This window comes from Mustela erminea, chromosome 10 (genome assembly GCF_009829155.1).
Source record: "Mustela erminea isolate mMusErm1 chromosome 10, mMusErm1.Pri, whole genome shotgun sequence".
Lineage (NCBI taxonomy): Eukaryota > Metazoa > Chordata > Mammalia > Carnivora > Mustelidae > Mustela > Mustela erminea.
This window is the reverse complement of record NC_045623.1, coordinates 30,780,121-30,796,614: the sequence shown is the minus strand read 5'-3', so window position 1 is coordinate 30,796,614 and position 16,494 is coordinate 30,780,121. Positions and strand designations below refer to the sequence as shown.

The 16,494-nt window shown below is 39.1% G+C and overlaps 1 non-coding gene across 1 annotated transcript; it reads right to left on the bottom strand.

Moving 5' to 3' along the window:
* Nucleotides 1-10,806: 10,806 nt before the first annotated feature.
* Nucleotides 10,807-10,913, bottom strand: LOC116568327. The gene has a single exon (XR_004276551.1). It is a non-coding gene; the product is annotated as a U6 spliceosomal RNA (small nuclear RNA).
* Between the last annotated feature and the right edge of the window lie 5,581 nt (nucleotides 10,914-16,494).

The following is a 16,494-nucleotide window of genomic DNA, read 5'->3' as shown; positions in this document are numbered from 1 at the left end:
AATTCATTACTCATTTTGTTTTAACTTGCTGCTTTGTTTTTTATCTAAAAATCACTGTTAAAATGCATAGGAAGTACATGGACTAATTTATATTTTCAATTATTGTTCTAGTAATATGTTACTTTTAGAATGAGTAAGTAAGAATTTAGAAGTCATTCTGCCCCAGGTTCATAATTGTACCAATAATGTCTGGCTTTTGTTGAGTGTTTACCATTTATCCATCACTATTCTATTGGAGCACAAGCAGGGGGAGTGACATGCAGAGGGAGAGGGAGAAGCAAGCTTCCTGCTGAGCAGGGACCACCCCCCCACCACCACCATGCAGGGCTTAATCCCAGGACCCTGAGATCATGCCCTGAGCCAAAGGCAGATGCTTAACCAACAGAGCCACCCAGGTACTCCTCACATAAGCTATTATTATTCCTGTTTTACAGGTGGAATTATTTACATAATGACATAAGTATGTGTTCCAAAGAAACTGATTCATTCTAAGTATCAGGAGATGGACTTTGGGTTAGGGGCACATTTATACATGGCTAGCTTTATGGTAGAATAAAAATACTGCAGCAAAATTAAGATGACATATTTAAACCTTCAAATTTAAAAATCTCTCTAGGGTTCAAATTTGGTTTTTTTAGACCATATACTTAAAGCATATATAAATGTGTCCTTAGGAATTTTTCTAATATGTAAGCAGCAAAGCCATTAATGTTGACAGTACTATTTGAATAACAGTAATTCAGAATTTATAATTACTTGTCAGGGGTAGAATAAAGTTTATCTTTTTACTGCTACTCATTAGTGACTTGACCGTAAGAGTTAAATTACTGATTCAGTCTTCTTGGCCAACACCCTTTTTCCCTTTCCCCTGACCTTCTATCATGTGCCTTACGAGCTCTTGTTCATGGACTAGTGAACATTACTTAGTCGCACTGTACTTCTGACACCTTCATTAATTTAGTTTCCAGTCTGAGCTGGACTCTTAATTTTGACAAACCTTAACCTCTTCCTTTTAGCTTCCATTCTCTTCCTCTTGACAGGAATGTTAATATTTGTTATTCTTTTCAACTACCCCCTTTACCTAATCTCCTATACTTTCAAGAGGTGACTTAGCCACATACTTCATGGGAGATCTTCAGGTCCAGTTTCCACCAGTTTCCTTCCTCTTTCTAGACCTGCCTATGCCAGCATGCATTCATATTTTCTTCCCTCCCCTCTCATAAAGGCCTATTTCTCTGAAAGGCCAGTCCTTGTACTTGTAAATTCCATTCTTTCCCTTTGATTCTCAGATTTTACTCTCTCCAATAACCCATGCCTTGTCCTTTATCTTTAATCCTATCCCTTTGGTTTCTCCCATTCCTATAAATATGTTCAAATCCCTTCCCTGGCCTAAACAACAAAAACTAAAACCCCACCTTTATAATACCTACTTCTCAAAAAAATACTCTGTATCCTTATAGTGCATACATATTTTTTTTTAATTTTTTATTTTTTATAAACATATATTTTTATCCCCAGGGGTACAGGTCTGTGAATCACCAGGTTTACACAATTCACAGCACTCACCAAAGCACATACCCTCCCCAATGTCCATAATCCCACCCCCTTCTCCCAACCCCCCCCCCCCAGCAACCCTCAGTTTGTTTTGTGAGATTAAGAGTCACTTATGGTTTGTCTCCCTCCCCCGAATGTTTATAGCAGCAATGTCCACAATAGCCAAACTATGGAAAGAACCTAGATGTCCATCAACAGGTGCATACTTATTTTGTTTGAACTTTCCCACATCCCATTGCATTTCATACATATTTGCAATAGGAATAGCCATGTTATACTCCAGTCCATTCACCTCTATCATCCCTGGCAACTGTGGATTCATTCAGGGTTAGACACTTAGGTTAAGGGCCAGAGTCTTGTCTTAGGAATTTTTTTTTTAAAGATTTTATTATTTATTTGGCAGACAGAGATCACAAGTAGGCAGAGAGGCAGTGGGGGGGGGGCCGGGGGGGGGGAAGCAGGCTCCCTGCTGAGCTGAGCAGAGAGCCCAATGCGTGGTTTGATCCCAGGACTCTGAGATCATGACCTGAGCTGAAGGCAGAGGCTTAACCCACTGAGCCACCCAGATGCCCCTTGTCTTAGGAATTTTAAAACTCAGACTGCAAACAAACTCCTCTATCTTTTTGCATGCTTGGACTGTAAAATGTTAAACTCCAGAGCTCTTGATAGTCGTCTTTCCTACCATGTGGGCCAGAGCAGCAATGCAACTAGTCTGGAGAAAGAAGGAGAGAAAGTGAAACAAACCTACAGAAAAGAACAAGAAAAAAAATAGCTGAAGATCCTGGTTCCACATGCTTTTGAGACTCAGCCACATGATTGACCTTGCCTTCTGTGACATCACAATATTCTTATAGTAAGTCCTTTTACAAAGCTCGTTCGAATTAGATTTCTGTCACTTGCAAGCAAAAAAACACTAACCTATGCACTTTTTTATTTTTTGCCACCAAATTTCTTAGAAAAACCATTCTATATTCCCTATTTTACCCTACTTCCAACCCAATCCTTAACCTAATACAATATTTTACCACTCTGTTGCCACACCCAGTGTCCTATTTTCATTCTTTGATTTTTGGTAGCATTTGACACTGTTTACCAGTTCTCCTTTGTTATCTCTTGATTTGACTCTAGAACATTGCTAGTCTTTCCTGATTCTTCTTCTTCTTTTTTTTTTTTTTTAAGACTTTATTTATTTGACAGAGAGAAGGCAGAAGTAGGCAGAGAGAAAGGGGGAAGCAGGCTTCCGCTGAGCGGAGAGCCCAATGTGGGGCTCGATCCCAAGACCCTGAGATCATGACCTGAGCCGAAGACAGAGGCTTAAACCACTGAGCCACCCAGGTGCCCCTCCTGATTGTCCTTTTAAAAACAAATAGCTAACCTTTACCTAACGCTGTGTGCCAGGCAGGTTTGTAAACTCTTTACAAGTATTACTGTATTTTAATGAGGAACAAGTAAGAGGAAGAGTCCTAAGGAAATATCTTTCAAGGAAGTCATGCAGCACAACACTGTAGTACCATATGATATAGATGTAAAATAGTTTATTGAGGAAAAGTTTACGGAGTCAGTAGTAGGAGAAAACACACTCTTATCCTATAACTTTGGTATAGTCTGCATGCACTGTGTCCAAAGTTCCAGTGGAAAGAAACCCTGCCTCTATAATGTTCTACATATTTATTATTGAGGTGGAGTAGGAAATATCTGTGTAGCTATGTACTAATGGAAACTTCTTTGTAAATGAAGTAGCTGTGTTAGAGAGGGGGAATCTTTCTGTTCCTCTGTTGAGCTAACTCAAATTTGTTGATCCAGCTGTCTTCTTTACTAATAAAGTTTGAGAGGACAGGAGTTTGGGAGCTGAATGAGCCTCCATAGTTATCACGATTGTCTGTTATTAGGCAAGTGCTAGTATTGTTCACTGTGCTTTACAGAAGAGAAAACAGACAAAGAAATGTTAAGTAATTTTTTTCATGGTCATGTAGCTTTATAATAGCTGGGATTTGAACTGACTCCAAAGTACATGCTCTTGACCACTAAAGCCACATTGCCTCTTTACATTGCCTTTTACTTCTTTGAACATCCATTCTTAGTATTCTTATCTGCCTACTCTAAAATATCGGGATTCCCTAGGTTTCTACCTTAGGTTTCTTACCTCCTCTAAAGGTATATGTTCTTCTTATATCATCTCATCCAGTCCTGTTGCTTCAATAATCATCTTTATGGTAATAACTTTCAGATCTATATCTCCATATTTTCCTTGCAACAGATCTGTATTTTCAGTTGTCTACCCAGACAGTCCCTGGATGTCATATAGATTTCTAAGAAAACTTAAAATTTATTCAAAACTGAACTAATGGCATTTTCTCAAAATTTACCTGTCCTGCTTTCCTGTTTTCCTTTTGTTTAGAAGTTTGCTTATTTTCCATCATCATTCATCCAGTTCTTGCCATCAAAGACCATAATCCAGTGGCTGTCGGGTCACTGTTTTGTCTTTATGCAAAACATAGAAATTACACTATTCTGTTTAAGCCATCTAGGCCTGTAAGATCTTGTTATCATGTATTTCATCTATGAACTATTTCATTCCAGCATCCCTAGTCTCTGACAACAATCTCTTACCCTTTCATCTCTCTCATTCTTTAATCCCTGCTGATATTTTTCCATATTATTAAGAATGTATTTCCAGGGCACCTGGGTGACTCGGTTGGGCATCCAACTCTTGATTTCAGCTCAGATCATGATCTCAGGGTCATGGGATTGGGCCCCAAGTCAGGACTCCATGCTCAGTGGGGAGTCTGCTTGAGATTCTCTCACTCTCTCTCTGCCCCTCCCCCAACTTGTGCCCTCTCCCTCTCTAATAGGCAAAAAACAACATACTAGTGTTTAACATTTTTTTCTATAATATGGAATCCCATCATAGAGATAATTTACTAATGTAATTAAGAATGTGGACTTTGAGTAGGAACCTTTTACATACAGCCATAATAGAATTATTGGTATTGGTCTTGCCCTCAGGTCCTACATGATTATAAAACTGAACAAAACATGCAAGGCAGTCCTTTTTAGGCATTGAACAACAGGTGGCACAAAACTATAATCCTTTTTTTTTTTTAAAGATTTTATTTATTTTATTTGACAGACAGAGATCACAAGTAGGCAGAGAGGCAGGCAGAGAGAGAGAGGAGGAAGCAGGCTCCCCGCTAAGCAGAGAGCCCCACGCGGGGCTCAATCCCAGGACCCTGGGATCATGACCCGAGCCAAAGGTAGAGGCTTTAACCCACTGAGCCACCCAGGTGCCCAGAATAAGAGAAATAAAGGGAGGGAACCACAATTGTATCAAAAGATGCAGAAAAAGCTTTTTAACAAAATGCAAAACCCATATATGATAAAGACTCAACAAATTAAGGGATGAAGGAAATATCCTCACCCTGGTAAAGGAAAGCTAAGGAGGGAAAAAAAAAGGAGCCTCATTCTCTACCTCAGGTATCTTAAAATTAAGTCAGGGTAGATGACACACCTAAATGTAAAAGCTAAAACTATAAAGATTCTAGAAGAAACAAGAGAGTAACTTTATGACCATGGAATAAGTAGAGATGTCTTAAGACCCAAAATGGCACTAAGTATAAAAGAAAAAGCTAATAAACTGGACTTGATCAAAGTTTGAAACTTATCTCAAAGTTACCATTAAAAAAATTAAAAGAGTACATTACAGAGTGACAGTTATTCATAAAGAACCTACTATAGATAGAAAGTAGAGTTCAGAGCTAAGATAGTGACATAGTAGGAGGGCCCTAGGCTTGCCTCAGGCCTCAAATACAGCTACGTAACTATCAAATCATTCTAAACACTCACGAAATCAATCTGAGGGCTGATAGAACAGACTGCATAACTAGAGGGAGAGAAGAGGCCACTTCAAGGAAGGTAGGAAGTGTTTGGGGAGAAACCAGTTGTGGGTGCTGCAGAGGGGAATGAGCCCTGGTCACAGAGAAAGGCTGGGGGGTGAGGGGCAGACAGGGGAATGTTGGAGGAGAACACGTCCCCAAAGCCACTGGCTGGGAAAATGAGAAGGGCTGAGTTTTGTGAGTTTTGCAGCCAGCTGGGCTCAGGACTGGAGCCTGACTGGGCTTGGGATAGAGACTGAAGGACACAGACCCCCTCCTGGAGGGGAGGAGGGCAGACTGCACAATCTGAAGGACATCTAAGAAGCACAGGGAGAAACTGTACGTTTTGGGGCACATCTGTGAGAAGGGGCATTGCCTCTCCAGGAACCAAAAAAACAGCGGGCACCCTTTCCCTTCCTGCCCCTTATAGGTCTAGACACACCTACCAAGGGCAGCTAACCAGGACCCTGGCTCTTTAGCCTGTTTGCTTCAAACCCCATGCCCCTGAGTTCTGACGAGACAGCCCTTCTGGAGCAAACCTGCAGCAGTGCCAGCATGGTGAAGCCCTTTCCCAGAGGATGGAAATCCCCACCACACCAGCTTGGGATTTGGGATTTTTTTTTTAAGATTTATTTATTTATTCGACAGATCACAAGTAGGCCGAAAGGCAGGCGGGGTGGGGGGAAGCAGGCTCCCTGCTGAGAAGAGAGTCCCACTTGGGGCTCGATCCCAGGAATCTGGGATCATGATCCAAGCTGAAGGCAGAGGCTTAACCCACTGAGCCACCCCAGGGACCTGAAGTTTGGGATTTTAAAAGTCAGCAAGCTTGGATGAGGTAGAGCCCAGGATGTGCAGTGCTGTGTCAGGTAAGAAACCCAGAGACAACGCGACATCAGTGATCTGAAAAATGCCCATGAACACATAAGGGGAAATTATTCACTCCTCAGAAAGTGCTTCCCTGAAAGCAGTGAGCACAGACTCTCCTCCTCGGAGCAGGCTGGCACCATCCCCCTCCCCCACCCCTCAGCAGAATCAACTTCAGGAAGCAGCAGAGCACCAATACTCGCTGCCTAGCTCACACCAGGTCCCATCCTCCCCCTGACCACCACCACCCCACTCTGCTGGTGCAGCTTTTTTTGGGCAAGCATGCATGAGGACTAGTGCAGTAGGCCCCTCCCCGAGAAGACCAGCACAAAACCCTGCACACGCATGTCTACTGACCATAGAGTTCTACAAAACTTCAGCTACAGTGGAAGCAGTATCAGGTCTCTTTCAACAAGCAGACCAGAGCACACCTAGTTACAACTTGCCACACTCTGGCCAAGGTCCAAACACTCCCCGCTGCAGGCTGTTAGAAACTCTAGAGAGCACTGACCTGAGACATAGAGCAGCTAAAACACAGCAGCAGAGGGCACACAGCATACCCCAAAGACACTTTCCTAGAGTCCCAGGCCCTGGACAGTATATGACCTCTTCTTCATAAAGCCATTACTCTCAGGAGCAGGAAACCAAACAGGCTTTCCTAACACAGAGAAGAAGATAGAGACCTACAATGCCAAGAAAGAGGAATTCATCCCAAAAGAATGAACAAGAGAAGGTCATAGCCAGGGATCTAACCAAAACAGATATACGGAATATTTAAAACAGTGACCATAAGGATACTAGTTGGGCTGCAGAAAAGCATGGAAGACCCTTACTACAGAGACTAAAAAAGATAAAAAACAACCAGACCAAAATGAAAAATGGATTAACTAAGATTGAAAGCCAGCTGAATGTAATGACTACAAGGACGAAATGACTCTTGTCTGAGCAAAGCATCAGCATCCTAGAGATGAAATGGAAAGCCAGAGCTTTGGGTGAATGCGTCAACATGCCTCTAGTCTTCTAGCCCACTCCTACCTCTAGGTCCTGGGCCTGAGCCTCAGCCTCCTGCCCAGCCGTCCCTGTTGCACACCAGCTGCCTCACAGCCCACATTCTTCTATCCTGCCCACTTCTTCTGCCTAATGGGGTTTTGTGTAATTTGGAGTTTTTCCATAAACTGACCCTTATATAGTAGAGTCTTTAGGAGATTTTTGTTAGAAACCAAGGACCTCCTTTCACTTCCAAACAGGTTTTTCCCTCAATTGCAACTGAATGTTTTACAGACCTTTCTAGTTTACTCAAATTTGTGGATGGCTTCTCCCCCTTTCCTTTTCTATATTCTTAGTCCTATGTTAACTTCACACTCTCAGAAATGGTGAAATGTACCCCAGTCCAATAAAATACAAAATAACAACAACAAAAAGGATGTAATGACAACAAGGATGGGAGAAGGACAGGAATATGTTTCAGGAATGTACTTGGAAGATAGAATTGTGGAAAATAATGAAACGGAAAAAAAGAGAGAACAATTTGGATCACAGAAGTAGACTTAGGGAACTCAGTGACTCTATCAAAGGAGTCCCAGAAGAAGACTGGGAAAAGGGGGCAGAAGGTTTACTTGAAGAAATTATAGCTGAAAACTCCATAATTGGGAGAAGGCAACAGACATCCAAATCCACGAAGCACAGAAAACTCCCATAAAAATCAATAGCAGGCCAACAACCAAGATCTATTGCAGCTGAATTTGCAAATAAAGAAAAAATCCTAAAAGCAGCAAGACAAAAGTAGTCCCTATCTTACAAGGGAAAACCAGTAAGGTTACCAGCAGATCTCTCCACGGAAACTTCTGGAAAGCCAGAACAATGGCATGATATATTCAATGCACTGGATAGAATAGCATACTAGATAGAATAGAATACTCTATCTAGCAAGGTTATCATTCAGGATAGAAGAAGAGATGAAAAGTTTCCCAGACAAATAAAAACTAAAGGAATTCATGACCACTAAACCAGCCCAGCAAGAAAGGTTAAAAGGGACTCTTTCAGTGGAAAGACCAAAAGTGACAAAGACCAGAAAGGAACAGGAAAAATCTCCAGAAACAATGACAGAACAAGTAATAAAATGGCACTAAGTACATATCAGTACTCTGAATGTAAGTGGACTAAATATTCCAATCAAAAGATAGAGGGTATCAGAATGGATAAAAAACCAAGATCCAGGGGTGCCTGGGTGGCTCAGTGGGTTAAAGCCTCTGCCTTCAGCTCGGGTCATGATCCCAGGGTCCTGGGATCGAGCCCTGTTTTGGGCGCTCTGCTCAACAGGGAGCCTGCTTCCCTTCCTCCCTCTCTCTGCCTGCCTCTCTGCCTACTTGTGATCTCTGTCTGTCAAATCAATAAATAAAATCTTTAAAACAAAAACAAAAAACCATCTAGATGCTGCCAACGAGAGACTCATTTGAGACCCAAAGACTTTTGCAAATTGAAGGTGAGGGGATGGAGAAACATTTATCATGTAAATGGACATCAAAAGAAAGCCAGGGTATTCATCCTTTCTGATAGCTGCATAATATTCATTTGTATATATGGACCATACGAATCTTGGAACACTGAAAAAATAAAATACAATAAAATAAAAAAATATATAAGATAGAATACATATAACAAACAAAGAAAGCAACCCAGAGTAGCCATGCTTATATCAAACTTGATTTTAAACCATAGAATGTAACAAGAGATGAAGAAGGGCACTATATCACAATAAGGACTATTCAGCAAGATCTAATAGGGGGAGGAGTTAAGATGGTAGAGGAGGGGACACCACCATTTTCATCCCCCATCTGTGCTGAAAGCCTTTAAGGAACAAAATAATGCAATCCAGAGCCACTACACTGAGCCCAGACCCCTGGCAAGGGAGGTTTATTTTCACAACTATAAAGGCACCTGAGAATCAGTGCAACAGGACCCTCCCCTGGAAGACCAACAAGAACAACTTGCTCAGACCAAGTTTCTGATAATAGAGGGCTGCACAGCTTAGTTTTTGGGGAAAACAGGATATAGCATTTGTGGGGTGTTTTTCTTAATTTTAATTTTTATATATACATTATACATATTTTTCACTTTTGGTTTCCTTTCCTTGTATTTCACTGTAATTTGGTATATATATATATAAGTTTTTCTTTCTTTCCTATTTTGGGATCTAGTTTCTTTTAACAAACAGACCAAAATACACATGGGATCTAGTTTATTGTTTTGTTCTGTTTTACTTGTTTGAATTTTTCTTATTCTGTTTTGTTTCTGTTTTCTTCTGGTTTGTTTTATTTGTATTTTTCCAGTTTTGTTATTATTTTGTCCTTTCTCTCTCTTTCTTCTGTTCTTTGCTGGACATAATGACAGAGAAACTCACCCCAAAAGAAAGAACAGGAGAAGGTAGTCACTTCCAGGGATTTAATCAATATAGATATAAGATGTTGGAACTAGAATTCAAAACAAGAAGTATAAAGATACTAGCTGAGTTTTTAAAAAAAAAGCAAAGAAGACACTAGAGAATACTTTACTGTAGAAATAAAAGAACTAAAATCTAATCAGACTGAAATTAAAAATGCTATTATTAAGATGCAGTAAAAAATGGAGTCTCTACCAGCTAAAATAAACAAGGCTGAAGAGTCAGTGATATAGAAGACAAAATGATGGAGAATAGGGAAGCTGAGAAAAAGAGAGAAAAATTACTACTGGATGATGTAGGGAGACTTCTAGAAAACAGCAATACCATAAAGCAAAAGAATATCTGAATAAGAGGAGTTCCAGAGGACGAAGAGAGAGAAAAGGGCAGAAGGTTTAGTTGAATAAATTATAGCTGAGAACTTCCCTAATCTGGGGACAGAAACAGGCATTCAAGTGCAGGAGAACCCCCCTTGAAATCAATAAAAATAGGTTAACACCTTGACACATAATAGTGAAGATCGCAAATTTCAGAGATGAGAAAATCCTGAAAGCACCTTGGGACAAGGGACCCTTAACCTATATGGGGAGAAACATAAGACTGGCAGCAGACCTGTCCATGGACTTCTGGCAGGCAAGAAAAGATTGACATGATATATTGAAAGAGCTAAGTGGGGAAAATATGGAACCAAGAATACTTTACCTAGCAAGGCTGTCATTCAGACTAGAAGGAGAGATAAGAAGTTTCCAGGACAAACAAAAACTAAAGGAATTTGTGAACAATAAACCAGCCCTGTAGGAAATATTAAAGGGATCCTTTGAGCGAAAAGAGAGCCCAAAAGTAACACCAGACAGGAACAGAGACAATCTACAGAAACAGTGACTTTACAGGTAATACAATGGCACTTAATTCTTATCTTTAATAGTTACTCTGAATGTAACTGGACTAAATCCTCCAATCAAAAGATATAAGGTATCAGATTGGGTTAAAACAAAACAAAAACAAGACCCACTGATATGCTGTCTGGAAGAGATTCACTTTATTTTATTTTTAAAATTTTATTTATTTATTTGCTATAATAAAAATATGGAAAGGTTCGTGAATTTGCCTGTCATCCTTGCACAGGGCCTATGCTAATCTTTTCTGTATTGTTCCAATTTTAGTATATGTGCTGCCTAAGCAAGCACAAAAGATTCATTTTAGACCCAAAGACATCTCCAGATAGAAAGTGAGGTGGTGGAGAACAATTTATCATGTTTATGGGCATCAAAAGAAAACCAGAGTAGCAATCGTCATATCAGACAAAGTAGATTTTAAATCAAAGACTGTAATAAGAAATGAGGAAGGACAATATATTATAATAAAAGTGTCTATTCGACAAGAAGATCTAACAATTGTAAATATTTACCCCCTAACTTGGGAGCATCTAAATACATAAAACAATTAACAACAAAAATAAAAGAACTCATTGATAATAGTACAATAATAGTAGGGGACTTTAACACCCCACTCATAACAATGGACAGGTCATCTAAGCAGAAGATCAATAAGGAAATAAGTGCTTTGAATGACACACAGGACCAGATGAACCTCACAGATATATTCAGAACATTCCATCCTAAAGCAACAGAATACACAATCTTCTCAGGTGCACATAGAACATTATCCAGCATAGATCACATATTGGGTCACTGATCAGGTCTCAGCTAGTACCAAAAGACTGAGATTATGCATATTTTCAGACCACGGTGCTTTAGAACTTGAACTCAATTACAGGAGAAAATTTGGAAGAAACACAAATACATGGAGGTTAAAGAGCATCGTACTAAAGAATGAATGGGTCAATCAGGAAATTAAAGAAGAATTTTTCAAAATACATGGAAGCAAATGAAAATGAAAACACAACCATTCAGAACCTTTGGGATAGAGTAAAGGCAGTCCTCGGGCACCTCAGTGGCTCAGTGGGTTAAAGCCTCTGCCTTCAGCTCAGGTCATGATCCCAGGGTCCTGGGATCGAGCCCTGCATCAGCTCTCCACTCAGCGGGGATTCTGCTTCCTCCTCCTCTCTCTCTGCTTGCCTCTCTGCCTACTTGTGATCTCTGTCTGTCAAATAAATAAATAATCTTTAAAAACAAAACAACAAAAAAAAATGCAGTCCTAAGAGGGAAGTATAAAGCAATACAAGCCTTTCTCAAGAAACAAGAAAAATCTCAAACATATAACCTAACCTTACACCTTAAGGGGTTAGAAAAAGAATGGCAAATAAAGCATAAATCCAGCAGGAGAAGAGAAAAAAGATTAGAGAAGATATCAGTGATACAGAACTCAAAAGAAGAGAACAGATCAATGAAACTAGAAGCTGGTTCTTTGAAAGAATTAGTAAGATCAATAAACCCCTAGCCAGACTTATAAAAAGAAAAGAGAAAAGACCCAAATAAATAAAATCATGGAAGAGGAGAGACCACAACCAACACCAAAGAAATATAAACAATTAAAACAGAAAACAATTATAAGAATAAAACAACTATATGCCAATAATTTAGGCAATTTCGAAGAAATTGATGCATTCCTAGAAACATATAAACTAACAAAACGGAAACAAGAAGAAATAGAAAACCTGAACAGACCCATAACCAGCAAAGAAATGGAAGTAGTAACCAAAAATCTCCCAAAATCAAGAGTCCAGGGCTGGATGGCTTCCTAGGGGAATTCTACCAAACATTTAAAGAAGAATTAAAACCTATTCTTCTGAAGCTGTTTCAAACAATAGAAATGGAAGGAAAACTTCCAAATTCTTTATATGAGGCCAGAATTACCTTGATCCAAAAACCAGATAGAGGCCCTAGCAGAAAGGAGAACTAGAGACCAATATCCCTGATGAACATGCATGCAAAACTTCTTAGCAAAATACTAGTCAGTGGGATCCAAGAGTACATTAAAAGGATTATTCACCACAACCAAGTGGGATTTATCCCTGGACTACAAGTGTGGTTCAACATCCTCAAATTAATCAATGTGAGATACTACATTAATAAAAGAAAGGACAAGAACTATAATGATCCTCTCAATAGATGCAGAAATAGCATTTAACAAAATCCAAGCATCCTTTCTTGATAAAAGCTCTGTAATTTATGGACAGAAGAAACATATCTGAATATCATAAAAGCCATATAAAGAACCCACAGCAAATATTCTCAATGGGGGAAGAGCTGAGAGCTTTTCACCTAAGGTCAACAATACAACAGGGATGTTTACTCTCACCACTGCTGTTCAACATAGTACTAGAAGTTGTAGCCTTAGCAATCAGACACCAAAAGAAATAAAAGGCAGCTGAATCAGCAAAGAAGTCATCAAACTCTCACTCTTTGCAGATGACATGATACTCTATGTAGAAAACCCCAAAGACTTTACCCCAAACTGCTAGAACTCATACAGGAATTCAGCAAAGTGGCAGGATATAAAATCAATGCACTATAGAATCTCAAATGTATAATTGCATTTCTATACACTAACAATGAGGCAGAAGAAAGAGAAATCAAGGAATCGATCCCATTTAAAATTGCACCAAAACCCATAAGATACCTAGGAATAAACCTAACCAAAGAGGTAAAGGATCTGTACTCTGAAAACTCTAAAGTACTCATGAAAGAAATTGAGGAAGACACAAAAAAATGGAAACACATTCCCTGCTCATGGACTGAAGAACAAATATTGTTAAAATGTCCATACTACCCAAAGCAATCTACACCTTTAATACAATCCCTATCAAAATTCCAAAAGCATTTTTCATAGAACAAACAATCCTAAAATTTGTATGGAACTACAAAAGGCCTGGAATAGCCAATGCAGCATTGAAAAAGAAAAACAAAGCAGGAGGTATCACTATTTCAGATTTCAGCTGATACTACACAAATCTGTAGTAATCAAAACAGTAAGGTACTGGCACAGAAATAAACACTCAGATCAATGGAACCAAACAGACAGCCCAGAAATAAATTCACAATTACATGGTCAATTAATCTCTGATAAAGGAGGCAAGTATATGCAATAGGAAAAACAACAAACGATATTAGAAAAACTGGACAGCTACATGCACAAGAATGAAACTGGGCCCTTTTTAACACTATATACAAAAATAAACTCAAAATGGATTAAAGGCCTAAAGATAAGGCCTGAAACCATAAAAATCCTAGAGCAGAGAACAGGCAATAATTTCTCTGACATCAGCTCTATCAACATTTTTCTACATATGTCTCCTAAGGCAAGGGGAACAAAAGAAAAAAACTATTGGGACAACATCAAAATAAAAAGTTTCTTCACAGCAAAGGAAACAATCAACAAAACTAAAAGCCTACAGAATGGTAGAAGATATTTGCAAATGACGTATCTGATAAAGGGTTAGTGTCCAAAATATATAAAGAACTTATCAAGCTCAACACCAAAAAACCAAATAGTTTAAAAATGGGCAGAAGTAAACAGACATTTCTCCAAAGACATACAGATGGCCAACAGACACATGAAAAGATAGATGCTCATCATCAGGGAAATGCAAAATCAAAACTACAATGAGACATCACCTACACCTGTCAGAATGGCTAAAATCAACATAAGAAACAACAGCTATTGGCAAGGATGTGGAGAAAAAGACATACTTTTGCACTGTTGGTGGGAGTGCAAACTAGTACAATCACTGTAGAAACAGTATGGAGATCCCTCAAAAACATAAAAATGGAACTACCCTATGACCTAGCAATGGCACTACTAGGTATTTACCCAAAGAAGACAAAAACAAATCCAAAGGGATACATGCACCCCTATGTTTATAGCAGCAGCATTTACAGTAGCCAAGTTATGGAAGCAGCCCAGGTGTCCACTGTCAGATGAATGGATAAAGAAGATGTGGTGTATATACACAATGCCATACTATTCAGCCATAAAAAGAATGAGATCTTGCCATTTGCAACAATGCAAATGGAGCTAGAGGGTATACTGCTGTGAAGTAAGTCAGAGAAAGACAAATACCACATGATTTCATTCACATGAGGATTTGAAGAAACAAAACAAATGAACAAAGGGAAAAAGAGAGACAAACCAAAAAGTTGACTCTTAATTACAGAAAACAAACTGATAGTTTTACCAGAAGGGAAGGATATGGGAAAAACAGGTGAAAAGGATTAAGAGTAGACTTAATCTTGAGGACATTGAGTGATGTACAGAATAGCTGAATTGCTATATTGTGTGCCTGAAACAAATGTAATGCGGTATGTTATCTATACTGGAATTAAAGCAAAAGCTTTAATTTTGGATTACAGACCTGAATGTAAGACCTGAAACCCTAAAGCTCCCAGGAGAAAAAAGAGACAAACAAACAAACAAAAAAAGGCTTTAAAAAATAAATTCCTTATGCAAGAAAAGGGGGAGTGCTTTTGGTAAAAGAAGGTATGAGGAATGAGATGCATTTTTGTTGAGGAAACAAAGCCAATAATTTTGCCCTAAAGTGAAGCTGAGGCTGTTTACTTAAGGAGGAAAGACTTAAGACAAACTTTATTTATGAATTTTTTTTTAAGATTTTATTTATTTGACAGAGACACAGCGAGAGAGGGAACACAAGCAGTGGGAGAGGGAGAGGGAGAGGGAGAAGCAGGTCTCCTGATAAGCAGCAAGCCTGATGAGGGGCTTGATCCCAGGACCCTGGGATCATGAACTGAGCCAAAGACTTAACTGACTGAGCCACCAGGTGCCCTGAAAAGGAATTTTTTAAAAGGAATTTTAGGGATGCCCAGGTGACTCTGTCAGTTAAATTGTCTGCCTTAGGCTCAAGTCCTGATCTCAGGATCCTGGGATTGAGCTCCGCATTAAGCTCCCTGCTCCATGGGGAGTCTGTTTCTCCCCCTCCCTCTGGCTTCTGCTCCCCTCAGTTATACTTTCTAATAAATAAAAGCTTTAAACATTTTTAAAAAGAAATTTTAATGTATGGTCAAGCTAGCTAAAATTAAAATAAATTTATTAGAACATATACACTATGGAGTATTATGCCTCCATCAGAAAGGATGAATACCCAACTTTTGTAGCAACGTGGATGGGACTGGAAGAGATTATGCTGAGTGAAATAAGTCAAGCAGAGAGAGTCAATTATCATATGGTTTCACTTATTTGTGGAGCATAATAAATAGCGTGGAGGACATGGGGAGATGGAGAGGAGAAGGGAGTTGAGGGAAATTGGAAGGGGAGGTGAACTATGAGAGACTCTGGACTCTGAAAAACAACCTGAGGGTTGGGGGATGGGAGGTTGGGGAACAAGGTGGTAGGTATTAGGGAGGGCACGTATTGCATGGAGCACTGGGTGTGGTGCAAAAACAATGAATACTGTTAAGCTGAAAAGAAATTTCAAAAAAAATGATACCCGTAATGATCCTGATATACCCAACATCTCCTTTTAAAACTACTCTAATATTGCATTTGTAAATTTATGGCCATTTAGAAAATTACATCAGCTGTAAAATGTCCATAATCAGCAGCATTCTTTCCAGGAAATCCACTTTATACATTTTTTTTTTCTTTCCAAGTATGCATTCTTTTTCTGCTCCATCACACCTTAATGACTAGAAATTAGTTTTAATATCAAAGTAAGCTGGTACAAAATTAAAATTTGTCTTTTCTGCTAAAAATTTTCTTAGATTGATCATCTTTTAATAAAAAAATTATAAAGAAATGTTTTTCTTTACCTTTAATGGAATCTATCTAGAAAAACAAATATTCTACATTTTA